This window comes from Sciurus vulgaris (assembly GCF_902686455.1).
Source record: "Sciurus vulgaris genome assembly, contig: HiC_scaffold_616_arrow_ctg1, whole genome shotgun sequence".
In the NCBI taxonomy this organism is placed as follows: domain Eukaryota; kingdom Metazoa; phylum Chordata; class Mammalia; order Rodentia; family Sciuridae; genus Sciurus; species Sciurus vulgaris.
The window spans coordinates 161,158-179,821 of record NW_027632404.1 but is presented as its reverse complement, the minus strand read 5'-3'; positions in this window follow the sequence as shown (position 1 = coordinate 179,821).

Here is an 18,664-nt window from a genome sequence, read left to right as displayed (position 1 = left end):
TTTCTGTGAGGAGAAATCTTGAGAGTTTTTATATTGCTAACATGATGAAATATTTCATTTGCCAAAAAGTATAAGTCTCCTGTCGTTTGACCATGTCATGCAGCCACATTATCTAGACTATTTTACAAAGCTGGTTTTCCCAAAACACCACCTTGAATACGTCACGTGGATGCTTCCATTGTTAATTCAATATTTAGTTATATAAATGCAAAGTAACCCTATGTGAAAGAAGCAATAGAAATAATATTTTAAGTTTCTTTATTACTCAAGCCATTTTAATAAGTAGTACCCTAAGTATTCTAGGTTATGGTATGTTCTGCTTCCTGGAAAATATTCAGGAAATATTTTTGATAATATTTCTAGTGTATAAGGAAATGTTGAACAATTAGATGAAATCAAAGCATAAGATTAAAACATGCAAATATGAAATCTATGTGTAAGATTTAGAATAAACATTTTCTATTGTGATTCTATCCCAATTTCCTAGGATATTTATGAATCTTTTGAAATACTAAAAATGATTTAAATATACATTAAAATAATTTCTGGGGAAGTCAAGTTGTACCATTGTGATTTAGTCAGTGATCTAGCCAGTAAGGAACTGTGGGTGGAAAATGCTGCTACTGATAGGAGTCCTTTGTATTGAGGGATTTGAGAGTGGGAGCACGTGTGGAGAAGAATAAAACAACGTGGTGCATGACAGCACATTCCAGGCTGCAGTTTCTTTGGCTGCTACCACCAGTGACTGCCAAGGACAGGTGTGAAGATTAGGGGCTGGGGAGATAGCTCAGTCAGTAGAGTATTTGCCTTGCAAGCCCAAGGCCCTGGGTTCAATCCCCAGCACAAAAAAAAAAAAAAAAACACAGGTGTGAAGATTGACATATGGAAAATAGAAACTGAGGTAAAAGAATCTTCCTTAAATTGGGAGCAGTAGAAGGCATCTGAAAATGAAAGCATGTTTCACAAAAAATAATGACTGTTTTATCACTCCATGAGAGTCAGCAATGAGAAAACAATGGAACAGTGGTCAAGGGAACATAAAGAAGGGAAGTGAAGTCATTTAGAAGGGATTGCCAGTCATGAAGATAAGGATGAATCAGCAAGTTATCATTATAAAACCATTGGGGATAATTAGGATTTTTTTTTTTTTTTTGGTAGAGATGAATGTACTGGAAATGAAAGATTTAAGACTCTTTATGGAAAGAGGTGAATTCTAAATTACATATCAGGGAGAATAGAAAGAAAGACCAAGGACTGCTAAATGATATTTCAGTAGATATTAAGAAGAGTTCATGGGATGAATGATGGAGTTGAGTCATTTGGAGACAAACATAATGGGAATATGTAGTAAGAGAAATCACAAGTCATGTTTATTCTAGGTTTTTTATTTGAGCTAAATAATGATTCTGAAAGTATCTATGCAGTATTTCAAAAGAGATGAACAGGGTTAAGAGAATAATAATCTTATTATTTGCCTGTGATGTCTCTGTATGTACACTACTCTTATTGAATCTGGTGCTCTCTGCTAATGCAGGCCTACAAAGTCACTGGGCCTCTTCTCTTTGCTGCCTGGCCTTCCTATTGTGCACTTTCAGTCTGTGTGACCTTAAACTGAATTCATATAAAAATTGTTTCCAAATTTCTTTTTCCTACATGAACCTACTTTTTGAAGTCTAAATGGAAACCCTCTTAAATATCCATTTGAATTTTTGAAATATATACTGACTAAAACTGGGTTTTCTGATAATTTTGCCTCCAAACCTGCTTCTCTCAAGTCTCTGCCACTGAAGTCCATAGCAACACTTATCTACCAATTGCAGGGGCCAACATCCTCCTTAAGGGAATCTTTTAGTATCTTCTTTCTTTGACATGATATATATATATATAATCATTAGCAAAATATGACTTCAAAACATGTTTAACCACTTCTCATTGTTCTGACCTAGTCACTCAATCTCCCACCTAAATTACTGCAATAAACAGAATTCTTTTATCTTTTGTATCTAGAACCCATGGATTTTATATACAGTAGAGTATTTATAGTAGAAATCTACTAAAACCAAACACAAATTATTTGATACCTCCAATAAAAGTTATCCCAATTGTTTTTTATATGACTCAGATTAAAAGCACAACAAAAAGCCGATGATAGTTTACAAAATATTGATCTTGTGTATCACACGAACGTTCAGCTTCCTTTAGCCACCAAGAACTTCTGTTTTCTGAACATTGGCAGTGTTCTATCGGAAACTTGTATACTCATCTTCCCTCTTCCTTGAAGGCTTTTCTGCCTTGTATTTCCATGACTTGCTTGCTTGCTTTCTATAATTATTTATTCCTATAATTATTAGCTTCCCAATAAATATTTCCCTTCCTACCCAACTTACAATCATAATGCCTGTACTTTATCAAATGTTTTTCTGTAACCCCTACCACATAAATTTCAATATGTTTATTTTATATAATTTTTTGGGTTTCTAATTTATGCTTCATGGAGGCATTGAAATATTTTGGTTTTGCTTTACGAATTTACTGCCTATACACACACTTGACACAAAATTTCAATGATTATTGGTTTTCTTGTTTGTGTGCATGAATAAGTGTTTGAACCATGTAAATTCCTTACTCTCAGTGATTGATCAGATTTGGGTACCTTTGAGAGCACCTTTGAAAAAACATATTGTTTAGTGACCCAAAACCTAGGACCAAGATTTTCCTCAAAAATGATGAGCTGAATCAAGCTGAAATTCTTTTGTACCAATTTAAATGGATAACTACAATAATGTTGGCAGATTTTTTTTGAAAAAAAATAGGAATATTATTATATAAAGGGGGCAAGAACAAGTGACATGGAAAAAGAAAATGGATAGAAGAAAAAGGGCTTGTTTGAAGACAAAATGATATTCTAATGAGGTGGTAGAATAAAACTGATGGACAAGAGTCAGACTCTAAAGATGTTGCCATATCAGTTACAGATTCTGTCCTCAACTTCAGACTAAAACTTTTATTTCAGAAAACATCAATCCACTTATGTTTCTTACAATTACAAAGGATGTGCATTTCAAACTGACTCAGCTGAAAATACCATTTAACTTCAACTTTTATAAAATCACCTTGATATTGCTTTCCAATTTCTCTTTCCAAGCTGATTCTAAACTCAAATTTAATTATTTATTGTTCTTTTTGCAACACTACCTTGATGGCTTCCTTAGATTTAGTAAATATCCAAGGTATTTGGCATTCTACTTTTGTTCAGGGAATCATATTTTTGCTGTTGAAAGCAATTCGTTCCATCCTTATTAGTCCAATGTCCCTAGGTATTTGGTATTCACATTCCAAATACTTGGAATTTTAAGTGTGAGAATCAGCAGGCTGCAAGGACTCTGGCTTCCTAGAAGTATCTCAGAAATTGATACTCTGAGAAACTTCCACATCCCTGGACAAGAGAAAGAGACAAGACTTTACAGCTTGTAGAGCAGAAAGTCACATTTCTCTCTCTCTTTCCTACAAGCACATTCTACCCAGCTTATTTTTTCTCAGAGACACTTTTCATGTACCTTCAAGGAGCAGGTAGGACACTAGGATAATCTCTTCTTTGAGTTCATCCTTTTGGAAGACCAGGAGAGAGGCTGCTTCTGCTTTCAGTTCTGCCAAAAATTAGTGTGCAAGAAATCAAATAGCCTTGCTTATAGCAAATAAAGTTAATATTATGCAAATAAGCCTGATTTATGGAGTGTATGGATCTTGTAATAGTGAGGTATGCATCACAAGATTCTATGGTGTAACAGAATGTACACAATTTATAGGATATTGGAAAAAACATATGGAACATTTGTAATATTTTCTGTGTTGTCACATAATGTAGTTTGGTAGTATAATTTAAATAATTATTTCCCAATTTAATTAATTCTATAAGCATCCAAGTGAATTTTAAAATTTGTATATAATTTTAGAGATCTTTCATGAAATAAAAAAGGTATGTAAGCAATTCTACTGACAATACAAATATATTTGATGTAGAGAAAGTCACAAAGATATATATTCAAATAAGTGACTTTCTTGACAATATTCATTTCTGACCTGGCTAGGGTTAGTATCTATAGAGCTAATTTTCTAACTGTATTGAAATCTAATAATCTATATTTTACTTCTGTCAATATGAAGTGAGTTACTCATCTTGAAAATTAAAATAAAATAGTGTTGGCAACATTCAATAAATGCTTTTGTTAGTATGGACAAACACATTCTCATTAAATTCCCTATTTCCATTCATTTCAATTTGGCACTGACTCTAACAATGATGTACTTTTATCAATATTGTCGGTGCATCCACATGATTTCTACTAGGATTTCTGTTGTTGTGAATTTTTACAATTAATTTTACATTGGATAAATTTACATATTACATAGATAGTGTTAATGATAGGGAAAGTAGAAAGCTATAGTAGATTTTAAATATAAAAGATAAGTCCTTTAATTATAAACAAATACTTTATTTTGTACTGTGTATGATAACTTGAAAAGTGTGATTTAAACAATCTGCACAATTTGACTAAATTTAGTATTAAAAGCTTTGTTGTGATTAAAGAAATTGAAGGTGAATGGAAGGCTATAATGGTATTACCATAGAGAAAAACAAAACAAAACACAGAATAATTTAATATAATTGCATATAGTTTGAATTAATGAAGTTGTTTAATAAATTCTAGTCTAACAATGTGAATCAACACATATGTTTAAAATGAGTGATTTAGTGGACTAATAAAATCAGCCCTTAATTATTATGCACAGGAAGTCCTTGAAATTTGGTCAATCTGATAAGCACAAATGTTTGTTAACACATAAAAATTCATTTGTCTGAAATATAATAAGATTTCATTGAATCATAATTATAGTTTATGTTATCAGTAAGATATAAAATCTTGCCATTTTTATTTCCATACTTTTGTGAATAAGATTCTTAATTTTTTATTGTTTTTATTATTAATTAAATATTTTTTCATGAGAAATAAAGTAATAAAAGTAAGATAATTACTATACATAAATGTATATAACTGATTTTCCTGATGATTCCTTAAAATTGTCTTTTAGCACATTTATGTCAACCAGAAAAACAAAGTTTAATATAATTATGACATAACACTCTCAAATGTACCAAAGTGAAACTAAGTAAAATCTAGTATGAGGTTATTAGTTCTCCAAAATGAGGAAACCATGCAATTTATAATCCATACCAAGTAGATTAGAGTGTAGATGTTTAATTATACCAGATTTACAAAAAATACACTGATACCATCTGCTATAAACCAGGATACCACAATTGGATGATCACCATACAAATGTAAAAAAAAAATCATAGTTGTGTTTTATTATATATGTTATGTATTTACAGACATACACTGGTATTTCATATTATTTATGTAGTGTATATATAACTGTATATGAAATTCCTGAAAATGTGTATATGTACATATTTATATGTTTATCTGTTTAATGAATGCTTTTTAAACTGTTAGGTAAATACTAAATGGAAGAAAAAAAAAGCACTGGTCCGGTTCAAATAATATTTGCTTTTAAATAATTGCTTTTGTACAGTTCTCTATAGAATTGACTGAGTTGAGCAGTTTCTTCAACTTGCCCTTTCATAAAAGCAAATACCTTTTTTTCTTTCTTTTTTAAGTTTCTAGGAAAATTTCATTGGTAGGAAGAACTCCTTCCATAGACACCAAATGTAGTTGTGCCAGGCTAGCTCTGAAGTTGGTAAGAATGTGGAGTTAAGTCCCCCAGACTCGGGGAGTTGGGTGGAAGCAGGTCTGTGGTGAGCAGCCTGCAAATTCAGTAATTGTGGGAACAGCCATACATTTTATAGGCTTTCAGCCCAATCACAATGTGCCACGGGGAATCAGACCACCAGGTTCCTATACGAGTTCCCTTGGTAACACTGAGTCAAATTGGGGCAATTTTATACTATCCTAGGTAGGAAAAGAAGAACGCTCCTCCCTGCAAGTTTTCCTTACACACTTGGGACATTCACTGCTGCCAGCCAAGAACTAGGATTTCTCCCAATATTTACCCCATTTTTATTAATTTGGACAAGGGATTCCTTCAGGAGGACTTGATTGACCTGAACCCTTGTGATTCTTTTGTTGAAAGTGGACCACAAATATTTTATAACTGCAAGTATAGAAGAAAGAGTATGCAGGGTATTCCTAACATTATAGTAGGATTTAGCATATTAAGCAGGTTCTATTTAAAGGTAATAACATAAGACTTCTCCCAGGAGGGAGAAGGTGGCCATGGCTGATGTTCTAAAGTCCCAAGAAGCGAGCACACCCTACCTCCTTTATAGGTTAAGGTTCCTTTTGTTCTCCAGTTCTTTCCCCCTGTCTACCCTTCCTGTCTATGTTACTAGGCCTGGTTGTGCAGGAAGATGCACAAAGTGAGAAGCGAATGGGCAGGGGAAGGGAAAAGTGATTCAGTCAGGTAAGTCTGGTAATCATTGGGCTCTGCAGATCCTTGACATTCCATTCTCCCAGGGGCTGTCTCCAACTTCCAGAGGCAGATGGCTTTCTTGGCCTCCATTTTCTCCATTTGACTTGATCCCCTCTTTCTGCACTAACTGCCTGTCCACAATTCTGGCTTCATTTTCCCCTTTTGCTTTAAAAACTCTTTACTGCTGTAAGGAAAGGGAGAGATGACTGCTCTGGCTCCTTTGAGTTGGAAGGAGGCAACATAGGGCAAGCAGTTTGGAGTTCCCTTTGGGAGATTAGGTCAATGGAGGGGTCCAAAGTAGAAGTCTGGTAGGGGAAGAGCAGGTTGCAAAGTCATCTGGCAGTGGGTGCTTCTATGAGAGAGAAACAGAAGACGTGAATATTGAAATGAGATTATTACAAGATAAATATTGCAGCATCTGGAACATGTCATGAGATGACAGAAGTCAATAATTCCTCACTAGGAGGTGGAAGAACTAAGAAATTGTGCCCATAACAAGGCCTAACAAAGGCTGGAGAGAACAAGGTCTTTAAGGCTGACTTTGAGGGCAAGAGTCAAATTCTGCTTTTTCTTGGCCTCTGTATTTAATGTCAATCTCTAAGTTTGATCTTAAATATCGAGGCAGTCTCACCAGTCATAATGTAATAGTAATGGGCTTTAATGTCAGTGTCTATAACTTTACAGTTATTTACCCTTTTTTTAAACTGGATTCTGTATTAGTACTGGAATTTACCATTACATACTGTCTGTTCTGTAGGTGATGGCTTATTATCACAAGTTACCTAGGTTGTGTATTCTTGAAGCAGTACCTCTGCAAACATTAACCAGTAACAGTTTTACAAAATGAAATTAGCAAAAGTAAAAATACATTCAGCTTGTATAAAAGCTATCTTGAATTTTGGCTGAACATTTTGACTCTACAATATATACCTTTTTGAGATCACAGTAATTCCTCAACAAGAACCAATCCTCTGACTACAACTTTATTTAAGAATTTTTTTTTAATTTTTACAAACGCACTTTGATTCATTGTACACAAATGGGGTTCCACTTTTTGTGTATATGTTTATACACAATGTGTATTCACACCATTCATGTAATCCTACATATATATAGTGTAATACTGTTTCATTCTACTGTTCTTTGATCCCCACCCACTCCCACTCCCTTTCCTCTACACCCTCCAAAGTTTCTTCATTCTTCTATTTCCCCTGCTACCCCTCATTGTTATACATTGCCATGCACTTATCAGAGCAAACATTCAGCCTTTGGTTTTTTGGGCTTGGCTTATTTCACTTAGCATATTTTCCAACTTCATCCATTTACCAGCAAATGCCATAATTTTATTGTTCTTTATGGCTGAGTAATATTGCATTGTGTATATATACCACAGTTTCTTTATCCATTCCTCAATTGAAGGACATCTAGGTTGGTTCCACAATCTAGCTGAATTGAGCTGCTATGAACATTGATGTGACTGCATCACTGTAGTATGCTGATTTTAAGTCCTTTGGGTATAAACCCAGGGATAGCTGGGTAAAGTGGTGGTTCCATTCCAAGCTTTCTGAGGAATCACCATACTGCTTTCCAGAGTGGCTGAACCAATTTGCAACTCCAACAGCAATGTATGAATGTGCCTTTTCCCCCACATCTATGCCAACACTTATAATTGCTTGTGTTCTTGATAATAGCCATTCTAATAGGTGTTAGATGAAATCTTAGGGGGTTTTAATTTGCATTTCTCTAATTACCAGGGATGCTGAGCAATTTTCATATATTTGTTGATCACCTATATATTCTTCTGTGAAGTGTATGTCCATATCTTTAGGCCATTAATTGATTGGGTTCTTTGTGTTTTGGGTGTAAATTTTTTTAAGTTCTTTATAACCTTTGGAGATAAGTGCTCTGTCTGAAGTGTGTGTGTGGAAAAGATTTTCTCCCACTCTCTAGGCTCTCTTTTCACTTTGTTAATTGTTTTCAGTGCTGAGAAAAAACTTTTTAGTTTGAATGTATCCCATTTATTGATTCTTGCTTTTATTTCTTGCACTATGGGTGTCTTGTTAAGGAAGTCTTGTCCTAAGCCAACATGATGGAGATTCGGGTCTACTTTTTCTTCTATTTGGTGAAGGGTCTCAGGTCTAATTCCTAGATCCTTGATCCATTTTGAATTCAATTTTGTACAGTGAGAGAGATAGAGGTTTAGTTTCATATTACTGCATATGAATTTCCAGTGTTCACAGCACCATTTGTTGAAGAGGCTATCTTTTCTCCATTGTAATTTCTTGGCACCCTTGTCTAGTATGTGGTTACTGTACTCATGTGGGTATGTCTCTGTGTCTTCTAACCTGTACCATTGGTCTACCTGTCTATTTTGGTGCCAATACCCTGCCATTTTTGTTACAATTGCCCTATAGTAGAGTTTATCATCTGTTATAGTGATACCTCCAGCATCACACTTCCTGCCCAGGATTACTTTGGCTATTCTGGGCCTTTTGTTCTTCCAGATGAATTTCATGATTGCTTTTTCTGTTTCCATGAGAAATGTCATAGGAATTTTAATTGGGATTGCATTAAATCTGTTTAGTGCCTTTGGATGTATGGCCATTTTGACAATATTAATTCTGCCTATCCAAGAACATGGGAGATCTTTCCATCTTCTATGGTCTTCCTCAATTTCTTTCTATAATGTTTTGTAGTTTTCATTGCAGAGATCTTTTACCTCTTTGGTTAGATTGATTCCCAAGTATTTTATTTTTTTGAGGCTATTGCAAATGAAGTTGTTTTCCTCATTTCCCTTTCAGAAGTTTCATCACTTGTGTGTAAAAATGCTGTATTTATGCATGTTGATTTTAATTTGCTGATAATTTGCTGAAGTTATTCATGAGGTCTAGAAGTTTTCTAGAGGACTTTTTTGGATCCTCTAAATATAGAATCATGTCATCAGCAAATAGTGACAGCTTAAGTTCCTCTTTTCCTATTCATATCCCTTTAATTTATTTAGTCTGTCTAATTGCTCTGGTTAGTATTTCAATGACAATGTAGAATAGAAGTGGTGAAAGAGGACATCCCTGTCTTGTTCTCGATTTTAAAGGGAATGCTTTCAATTTTTCTCAATTAAGAATGATGGACATGGGCTTAGCATAAATAGTCTTTACAATGTTAAGGTATATTCCTACTATTCCTATTTTTTCTAGTGTTTTGAGCATGAAGGGGTATTGTATTTTGTTGAATGCTTTTTCTACATCAATTGAAATAACCATATGATAATTATCCTTAAGTCTATTGACATGATGGATAGCATTTGTTGATTTATGAATGTTAAACCATCCTTGCATTCCAGGGATGAACCCCACTTGATCGTGGTGAACAATTTTCTTAATATGTTTTTGGATACAGTTTGCCAGTATTTTGTCAAGGATCTTTGCATCTATAGTCATCAAGGATATTGGTCTAAAATTTTCTTTCCTTGATGTATCTTCACCTGGTTTGGGTATGAGGGTGATATTAGCTTCATAGAATGAGTTTGGTAGGGTACCCTGCTTTTCTATTTCCTGGAATACTTTGAAAAGTATTAGAATGAGTTCTTCTTTGAAGGTCTTATAGGACTCGGCTGAGAATCCATCTGGTCTTGGGCTTTTCTTGGATGGTTGGCTTTTGACGACTTCTTCTATTTCATTGCTTGATATTGATCTGTTTACATTGTGTTTGTCCTCCTGGTTCAGTTTGGGAGGAGCATATGTCTCTACAAATTTGTCAGTGTCTTCAGTACTATCTATTTTGTTGGAATACAGATTTTCAAAGTAGCTTCTTTTTATGTTCTGTATCTCAGTGGTGTCTGTCATGATATTTCCTTTTTCATCACGAATTTTAGTAATTTGAGTTTTCTCTTCTCTCTCTTTGTTATTGTGACTAAGGGTCTGTGTATTTTGCTTACTTTTTCAAAGAACCGACTTTTTGCGATGTCAATTTTTTGTATTGTTTCTTTTGTTTCAATTTTAATTATTTCAGCTCCGATTTTAATTATTTCCTGTCTTCTACTACTTTTGCTATTATTCTGTTCTTCTTTTTCTAGGACGTTGAGCTGTAATGTTAGGTCATTAAGTGATAGAAACAAATCCCCAATAAAAATTACTCTTTAGAAAAAAAGTTTAAAAAGTGTCTTTAAAAAAAAGTTGAAAATTACCATTACAGGCAAGTTTAATTTGGAGAAAAGCAGCTCGATAAATTTCTGCTTTAAAGACTTGTATACCCAGCACCCCCCCCCAAAAAAAAAAAAATGACTTGTATACCTGGAAGAAATGAATACATTTAATATACAAATATTGACCATTCCAATTACCTTAATACCTTTATATCAACCAAATTTAGTTTTTAAAAGAAAACTTTAGACTCTGTAATGTAGTATAATACTCTAACAATTGTTTAACCATAACTGTATAACCCCAATTTTCAAGAGTAATTTTTCTAAAGAAGAAAACTTAACAGACATGAAGTTAAGAATAAATTAGTGTTTCTAAGAAATTCTTGTCATTTTATCATATAGATTAAACTTTTGTTTTATATCAGTACGTTAGTATTTGACCTTAGGAAAAATCTTAAGTAGCTTTAACTGATGATATCGCATATATATAACCAACTTAGTTACAAGCAAACTAGTTGAAATTTGCCCTTTACTTACACACAGACTGTCTTAGCACTTACTTAGACCCTCATGTTTATCCCACAAGCATTTTCTTACCCAGAAACATTTTGTTTTTCACTAAATATATTTCCATATGTACAACCTTTTATTTTTTCTTTCCTATCTATTGATCCTTTGTTGTTCACATCCTGAAACAACTCTTTTGCAATTTCTGAATTTAGTTAAATCACTCCATTTTAACAATATTAAACACTTTGTTGTTTATAGTACTCTAATTGAAACACAGTTGAAATTTTGGAGCCCTTTGTAAACAGAATTGTACCTATTAGGAGTTAACTCTTAGTTACCTTGTTATTAGTGATGACACAAAGCAATTTTAAACCCTTTTTATTCACCAATCTATGAAAACATCAATAACATTTAAGTATGTTACCCCCTGGAATTTAAGGAGTTAAGAGTACTCAATGTTATTTAATAATTAGCATTTTAACTTTGCAAATTTATCAGATGTTTCTAACAAACACATTTGAGTAATCTTGTATATGTTAAGTCTAATTTATTTATTTTACTGTAAAACCAAGATATCAGAACAGTGTATGAAACAGTATGTGCTGACTCTTTCCTGATGAAAGGTCCTGGAAACAATTGATTTTAGACATTTATAAATGTCAACATTTTATTAGTTTGACCATTTAGAGAGGACTTGCAAGTTATTTTCAAAGACCTTTTACTTTTAATAGTTTACGCAATTTAAATTGAACCTTTTTAAATCACATGAATTAAAACTATTTGGATCCATTTTTTAAATTTTAATTTCATGCATGCTTAATTTAAATATAACGTACATAATGTATACATGCACATATACAATATGACATCAGAAAATGTGATATACACATAACAAAAAAGCAAAGGCCTTGTAACGTTTATCTCCATTGAAATGTAAAAGATGTTCAAAAATAATTCTAGAGTTGGATAAAAAGTAGAACTGATCAACAAATCATTAACCTACATATGTAGGATCAAAATTGTGAGCTCAAAATAGCATTTAAGAAAAACAAAACAAGAATCTTAGAAGAAAATGATAATAACCATTAATTATAACATGAAAGAGTGAGAAAGAGGAAGGCAGAGAGAAGGGGTGAGAGGGAGGGAGACAGTGAGTTTGCGTAGCAGCCCAGGAGAACTTTAAAATGGACACTTTTTTTTCTTCACTCTCAGGTTGGTCCACTGCTGAGCATGCTGCAGGCTTCAGCAAGATCAGGTGGGGGAAAAATGCCTAAGGCTTTTTATCCCCTTTTCCTGGTTGGGAACCAGGTCAGATTTGGATGCAGAAAACTATGAAACATTATCTCCCACTATTCTTGAGAAATGGGGCTGCTATATCATACTCCTTACTGCAACATGACACAGGTAGGGTTATTTCCTCCACATAAGCCACCTCCCATGGGGATTTTTTTTTTCCAGTAGGTGGAGCCATTGGTTCACTCTTTTGTTTGGGATAGGGTGGGGGGGGCATGAGGAATGGGATCAGACATAATTCTCTCTTGAAACTGATTGTTTAGGAATGTCCAGTTCTCCCATTACTTGCAGAGAACAAAGGAGTAGCTGGACAGGCATCTCTTTTGCTACCTGTGCTGCCTTTTCTTCCCCATTTTTCCCCAGGGTGAGGGGGGAACTACAGGTTTTGTTTCACTTTTTTCTATAGTCTGAGAGAGTAAAATTTGGGGGGTCTATATTTTATGCTGCAAATGGATTATTGGGAGAAAGTAAGACCCTTTTAAAACTCCGTGCATCACAGAGGGAACTCCAGAGGGAGCAAGAGAGGGAAACTCATTCCAAGGGGATAAAAGGGGAGGAGCAGATAGCAGGAGGCCTTTGTTACACAGTGGGGCCCTCTGTTATTATTGGCATGGGTTTCCTCCTCTTTAGAAGTTACAATGCTTGAAGCAGAGGACTGAAGGATAATTTTCTTTTCTCTTGGTTTCACTTTAAAGCTTGCGCTGCGAGAGAAGTGACTTTAAAGCAGCTAACTGCGGAGATTTCTGCTTAGGGGGAGATTGGGGTAAACAAATCTCTCAAAATAAAAATGAGGACTGTAAAGTAACCTGCAATGAGTATCCCTAAGCCTAAGATAGGGGACCCATAGGAGGACTAAGGGAGCCTATCTTTTGACATACAGAGAAGTGTTTAGAATCCAATATGTCTCCTGGTTAGCAGGGAACTTCTTTGAGTCCTTATGTTATGGCTGTATGTCCACACGGCATCTCCAGTAAAAATCTCCACAGAGAATGATGTGTTTCCAAATTTGGGGTGGTCAATTCCTTATGTGAATTCGGGAGAACTGAAAGTGATAGAAGAGCCACTGAAGGGGGGGGTATATAACACAAGCCACCAGTGATTAGGACAAATGGGATGAACAAGGAAGAAAAGGGGCAAGGAGTGAGGGTCCTCACAGGACCATCAGCAAATGAAATACAAAGGAACCTTACTAAATCAGGGGGAACTCATCAATCACAAGGTGCATGAATAGATGGGGCACATTGGGATCCAAATATAGTTGTGCCAGTCTAGTTCAGATGCTGGTAAGGATGTGGAGTCAAGAACCCCAGACTCTGGAAAATGGGTGGAAGCAGACTGCAAACTCATTTACTAGGGGAACAGCCATATATTTTATAGGCTTGTAGTCCAATCACAATGTGCCACATGGGATCAGACCACCAGGTTTCTATATGGGTTCCCTTGGTAACATTGAGTCAACTTGGGACAGTTGTTTACTTTCATAGGTAGGAGGAGTGGAATGCTCTTCCCTGCAAGTTTTCCTTACACACTTGAGACATTCACTGCTGCTAGCCAAAAACTAGGATTTCTCCCAACAACCTCGAAGAAAAATATGCCATTAGATTATACTTGGTTTACTACTGAGTTCCCTTTATAATTTATCCTCTGTGATAAAGGGTCCTTCATATGCCTTCAGGTAAAGTCAGGCACAAGTGGAAAAAATGACTTCATTAACTAGAATCTTTGATGTCCCAAGTTTCTTTTTCTAGTTCAGACTATCAACTATTTTTTTATGTAAAAGGGCTTCAAAAGTTTGTTTCTAATACTCTGTGTTTTAGTTTATTAATGTTACTTTTAACATATGGAGACTTGGGACAATTTATGAAACTCTTGGTGTGATCTAACTTATGTAGCCTAGAATGAACTTTCAACTCTTCTATTTATACATTGATCAACAAATATAAAATCATATTAATAATAATATTAATAATAATATGCAATATTTCCATCATCAGATGTCACTGTTTCAAGGCCCAAAACAAAGTCCAAAGACTGAGGGTCTATATAATTTTCAAAGCACTCATGAGTATTCATTCCACTCTTTTTGGTTATATATACTCTGCAGCTAATTCTATAGTTCAGGACATAGAGATTCAGTAGAGATAAAATGATCCTTGGCTCACAGTAGTAAGCAAAGCAGTCAGGCTGGAGGCTGGGACACTCTCACTCCTAATCCAGAGTGATGTCAGTTTAACATGTGGCCTTCTGTCACTTCCCCTTTCTCTTCTTAAACATTAGGTAGATGCTGCCTTTTCATCCTGAATCTATTCTTAACCAGGGAGAAATGACATTGTTGGACTGCTTTGATTTTCATGGTGTGTATTTTTCATCTGTGTTCTCACACAGGCATCCTGATCTTGTCATACCCTACAATTGACATGGAAATCAGAAGAGGTAGTCAAAATATCACTTGGTGAATGCAGCATCCTGAGATTCAGAAACCTGGGGCCTGGGAGCTGCTCAGTGTAATCAGGGCCTCTGGCCACTTTACATGGAGTGTTTGAGGACAAGCCACTTCGCAAACCTGTGCCCCTCAGCCAAGAGCTCATGAAGGTCTGGCCCCTGGCGGGTGTCAGCATGTTCCTGAGTGAGAAGGTGCTTCAGATATTAGTTGAGTAGAAATGACACATCGCTCCACTGTTGTAATTTCTTCCTTAACTTGGACAGCTTCATGGTCGGATCTTGAATATGATATTGAAATTTTCTGAAGTAGAATACAGATAAATTTAAGTCTACAGAGTTTTACAATAGATCATCAGAAGTTTGACAGAGATTTTGGTGAGAACATACACAAAAGCAGAATTCTCTTAGCCTATGATGAAAAAAAAATAAAGTGTGTGGGTAAATGAAGACCTCCCCTGTGTAAGAAAATGCTCTGTAAGATCCCTAGACCTTCTCTAATGTTAGGTATCTTCCTGAATCTTCTACATAAAGATGTCCCTTCATTTTCTCATTTGGCCAAGGACAATTCCATGTTTGAGTACACATAGTGCATTGTTCCAGGATGGAATGTAAATGATACACAAAATGTGTCCTGATTTACACACCTGGGGTTAATGGGAACAATGAATAAAAAGAGGATATTGACAGATTCAAGTTGTCAGCAAAACTCAGGAGGTGATTGGGACTAAGAGTAATGAGGCAGTTCTTGCACAACATTATGTCTACACCAAAGGTCACACAACTACTTTGCTCACATAAAAACTTGCTTAATTTTATATTTGGTAATTATATTAGCTCAGTGCATTTTGGAAAAGTGCAAATGAAGCTTTCCATCACAATTTTAGACCATCATGCACAACATGATTTGTTGATTTGTAGTTTTATTATTATTTGGGAGGCATGTGCCTGTCATGGGACTTCATGCCCTTTCTTGCTCAAATGGGCTGTTAATTCCCCAAGATGAACTGCCAGAGTTGTTTCACAAAACTTCCTACCTGCCTGAACTGCACAGAGCCCCACTTCCTGAGTTTCTTGACTAGCATCAGCCTTTCTGCTAGCTCCTCATTCTTGCACTGAAACTTCTCCTCCAGCACATAATCATTGATGACTTTGTCCTTTTTACATTCTGAAAAGAGACAAATGTGCCTTCCTCAGTGGACAGCTGGACATACTGATGTAGGCACTGCCTTCAGAGGAGGAGGCAGGCTCAACCCAGTGACAACAGGAACTTCAAGTAACAGGCTATATGCAGGGACCTCCAACTTTTGAAATCTCCCTAAATACATGTTATTTGATTATCCTCAATTTATAGATGAGGAAAGAGAAGCTCAAAGACACAGGAAGTATTAGAGTAGGGTAATTCAATGTTTTGGCAATCAGATTTATGTCTGACTCTGAATCCTTAACTACTGTAATTACCAAAGCCCCTTGAGTCAAATACTAATCTGGGCATGAAGCACAGGCTCTGTGTACATTCAGGAAGGCCCCTAGGACTACAGGGCTGAAGTTTCAATTGTGCTCACAATTTTAAAAAGCAAGCATCTCCAACATAAAAAGTTTTATCTTAATACACTTGTGTAAAGTATAAGGCTTAAGACTGTAAATGTCTGAAAGAAATATGCCTAACACTAATAAAGTTTGTATTAAATGGTAAGTAATAGAACTGTAAACTAACAGTGTTTAACCTATGCCAGGCACTGATGTAAGAACAATAACAGAATTAATACCTACATAACAACTCATAAATGTAGGTACTATGATATACCACCAAACAGAGTAGGAAACTGAAGAAAAGACAAGAAACCTGGATTAGAGCCCAGGAGACTGGCTGGTGCCATACTCTATGCACAGTTAATAGGGTCTTGAAGGATATATTTCTCCATATTTTTCCTACAATTATACTATAATTCTAAGAAAAAAATTACTAAAATATAGTCTGCCTTTTCCAAAATTGATTTCTTGAATTCCTTAACAACTTTCTGTACATTTTTTTATTCCTTCTATATGAAAAAATAATGCCAATAAATTTTTGGGAAAAAATGTAGGTAAATGAGGTGAATTTGAGCCAGGTTATTTCTTACCATAGTGATTAGCACAAGTCCTTTTTCCATGATTCCTTTAGTCCCAACAGCCCACCTTACTGATAAGCCACTGGGCTCCCATTGCCAAGCTGATGGTTGGAGGGAAGGGCCTCCAACCTTCTGAGCAGCTTGAGTTTTACTGGGGCTGATGGTCTTCTCTACCTAGACTCATTCTCACCTTGACCACATAGCACATATTTCATACCATACAGCAGCTTCTAGAATGGTTGGCTATCTAGCAATCCTGAAGGTTCAACAGCTCAGACAGACCTATAGGGTGCTAAAGATTCTCTGATGTCCCAGTAACTTTTTTTTTTTTTTTTTTTGGCACCAGGGATTAAACTCAGGGTCACTCATCCACTGAGCCACATTCCCAGCTTGAGCCACATCCCCAACCCTATCTTGTATTTTATTTAGAGACATGGCCTCACTGAGTTGCTTAATTTTTTGCTTTTCTGAGGCTGGTTTTCAACTTGCTATCTTCCTGCCTCAGCCTCCTGAGCCACTGGGACTACAGGTGTGAACTATCACACCTGGAGGAACCTTATATTGCACTGCAGGGAGAAGACTCTCCTGCATTCATAAGAAGAGGTTGTGCTCCTGGAAATGGGAATTTCTCACCAGCAGAGTCCCTGGTCTTGAATTTGTCCCTTCTGGATACCACTGTTTTATTTAGTGCAAGACTGTACTTGAGCTTCTTTAAAGAAGGTACTGTGCACTGTCACACTGGTTCCCAGCATAACCAGAAAGTGCTGTCCACTTATACTCAACAGAAGCTTGAACTAAGTGGAAAATCATTAGTCCCAGACTCTTAGACCAACACACTTGTTATAAGCCTGTAGGATCTGATATGATACAGAGGATCCTAGTAAAAAAGGTATGAGCTATTCTTGATAAGAACATGCAATTTATGCCTCCAATAGTGGTCAGTAGCTGGGACATTAACCATATTCCCACTCTACACTTATGAGTAAACTAGAAGATGCTATAGTCCTTGTGCCTCGTTTTTCCATTGTCAGTAAATTGAAGGTAAAAAACCAATCCCTAATTTCTACAAATATGTTAAGGATAGAATTACATGAAAGAAGAGGAAAATCATGTTGGAGAACATCTTGTTTCTCAGAGGAAACAGCTGATCATTCATCACTTGCTGACTGTGACCCCATCTACAATTTACAGTATTTCAGCTGGTTGACCAGACAGTAGATTGTAGATTTAGATATAAGAAATTTTTTTGAGGTCTCAAAACTGCTGTTTGTTCTCTTCTGTTGAGACTACAATTCCTGTTGATTTCTAGGAGATTCATTTCTGTCTATAGATCATGTGAAGGGCTGACAGATACTGCCAAGATGACATTTGAGACAGAATAGGCACAGTCTGGGACTACAGTGAAGAAACCCAAACGTGTCATGGGTTAAAGACAAATGAAATCAAATAAGTTTCACAAGGCCTAAGGAACTACAATAGCAAAATCATTAAAGTATTTTTGAGAAAAGGTTGATTAATACCTTGTAACTTTACCAGTATTAAACAAAACACAGCTCCAGATGCCAAAGCTCAGAGCTGAAGTCTCTGCCTATAGCTCAGACTCAGACTCAGGAGTGAGGAGGTAGGGCCAGCGCACCAAGTAATAGTCTAACAGATGGTTGGAGATGTCATGGAATGT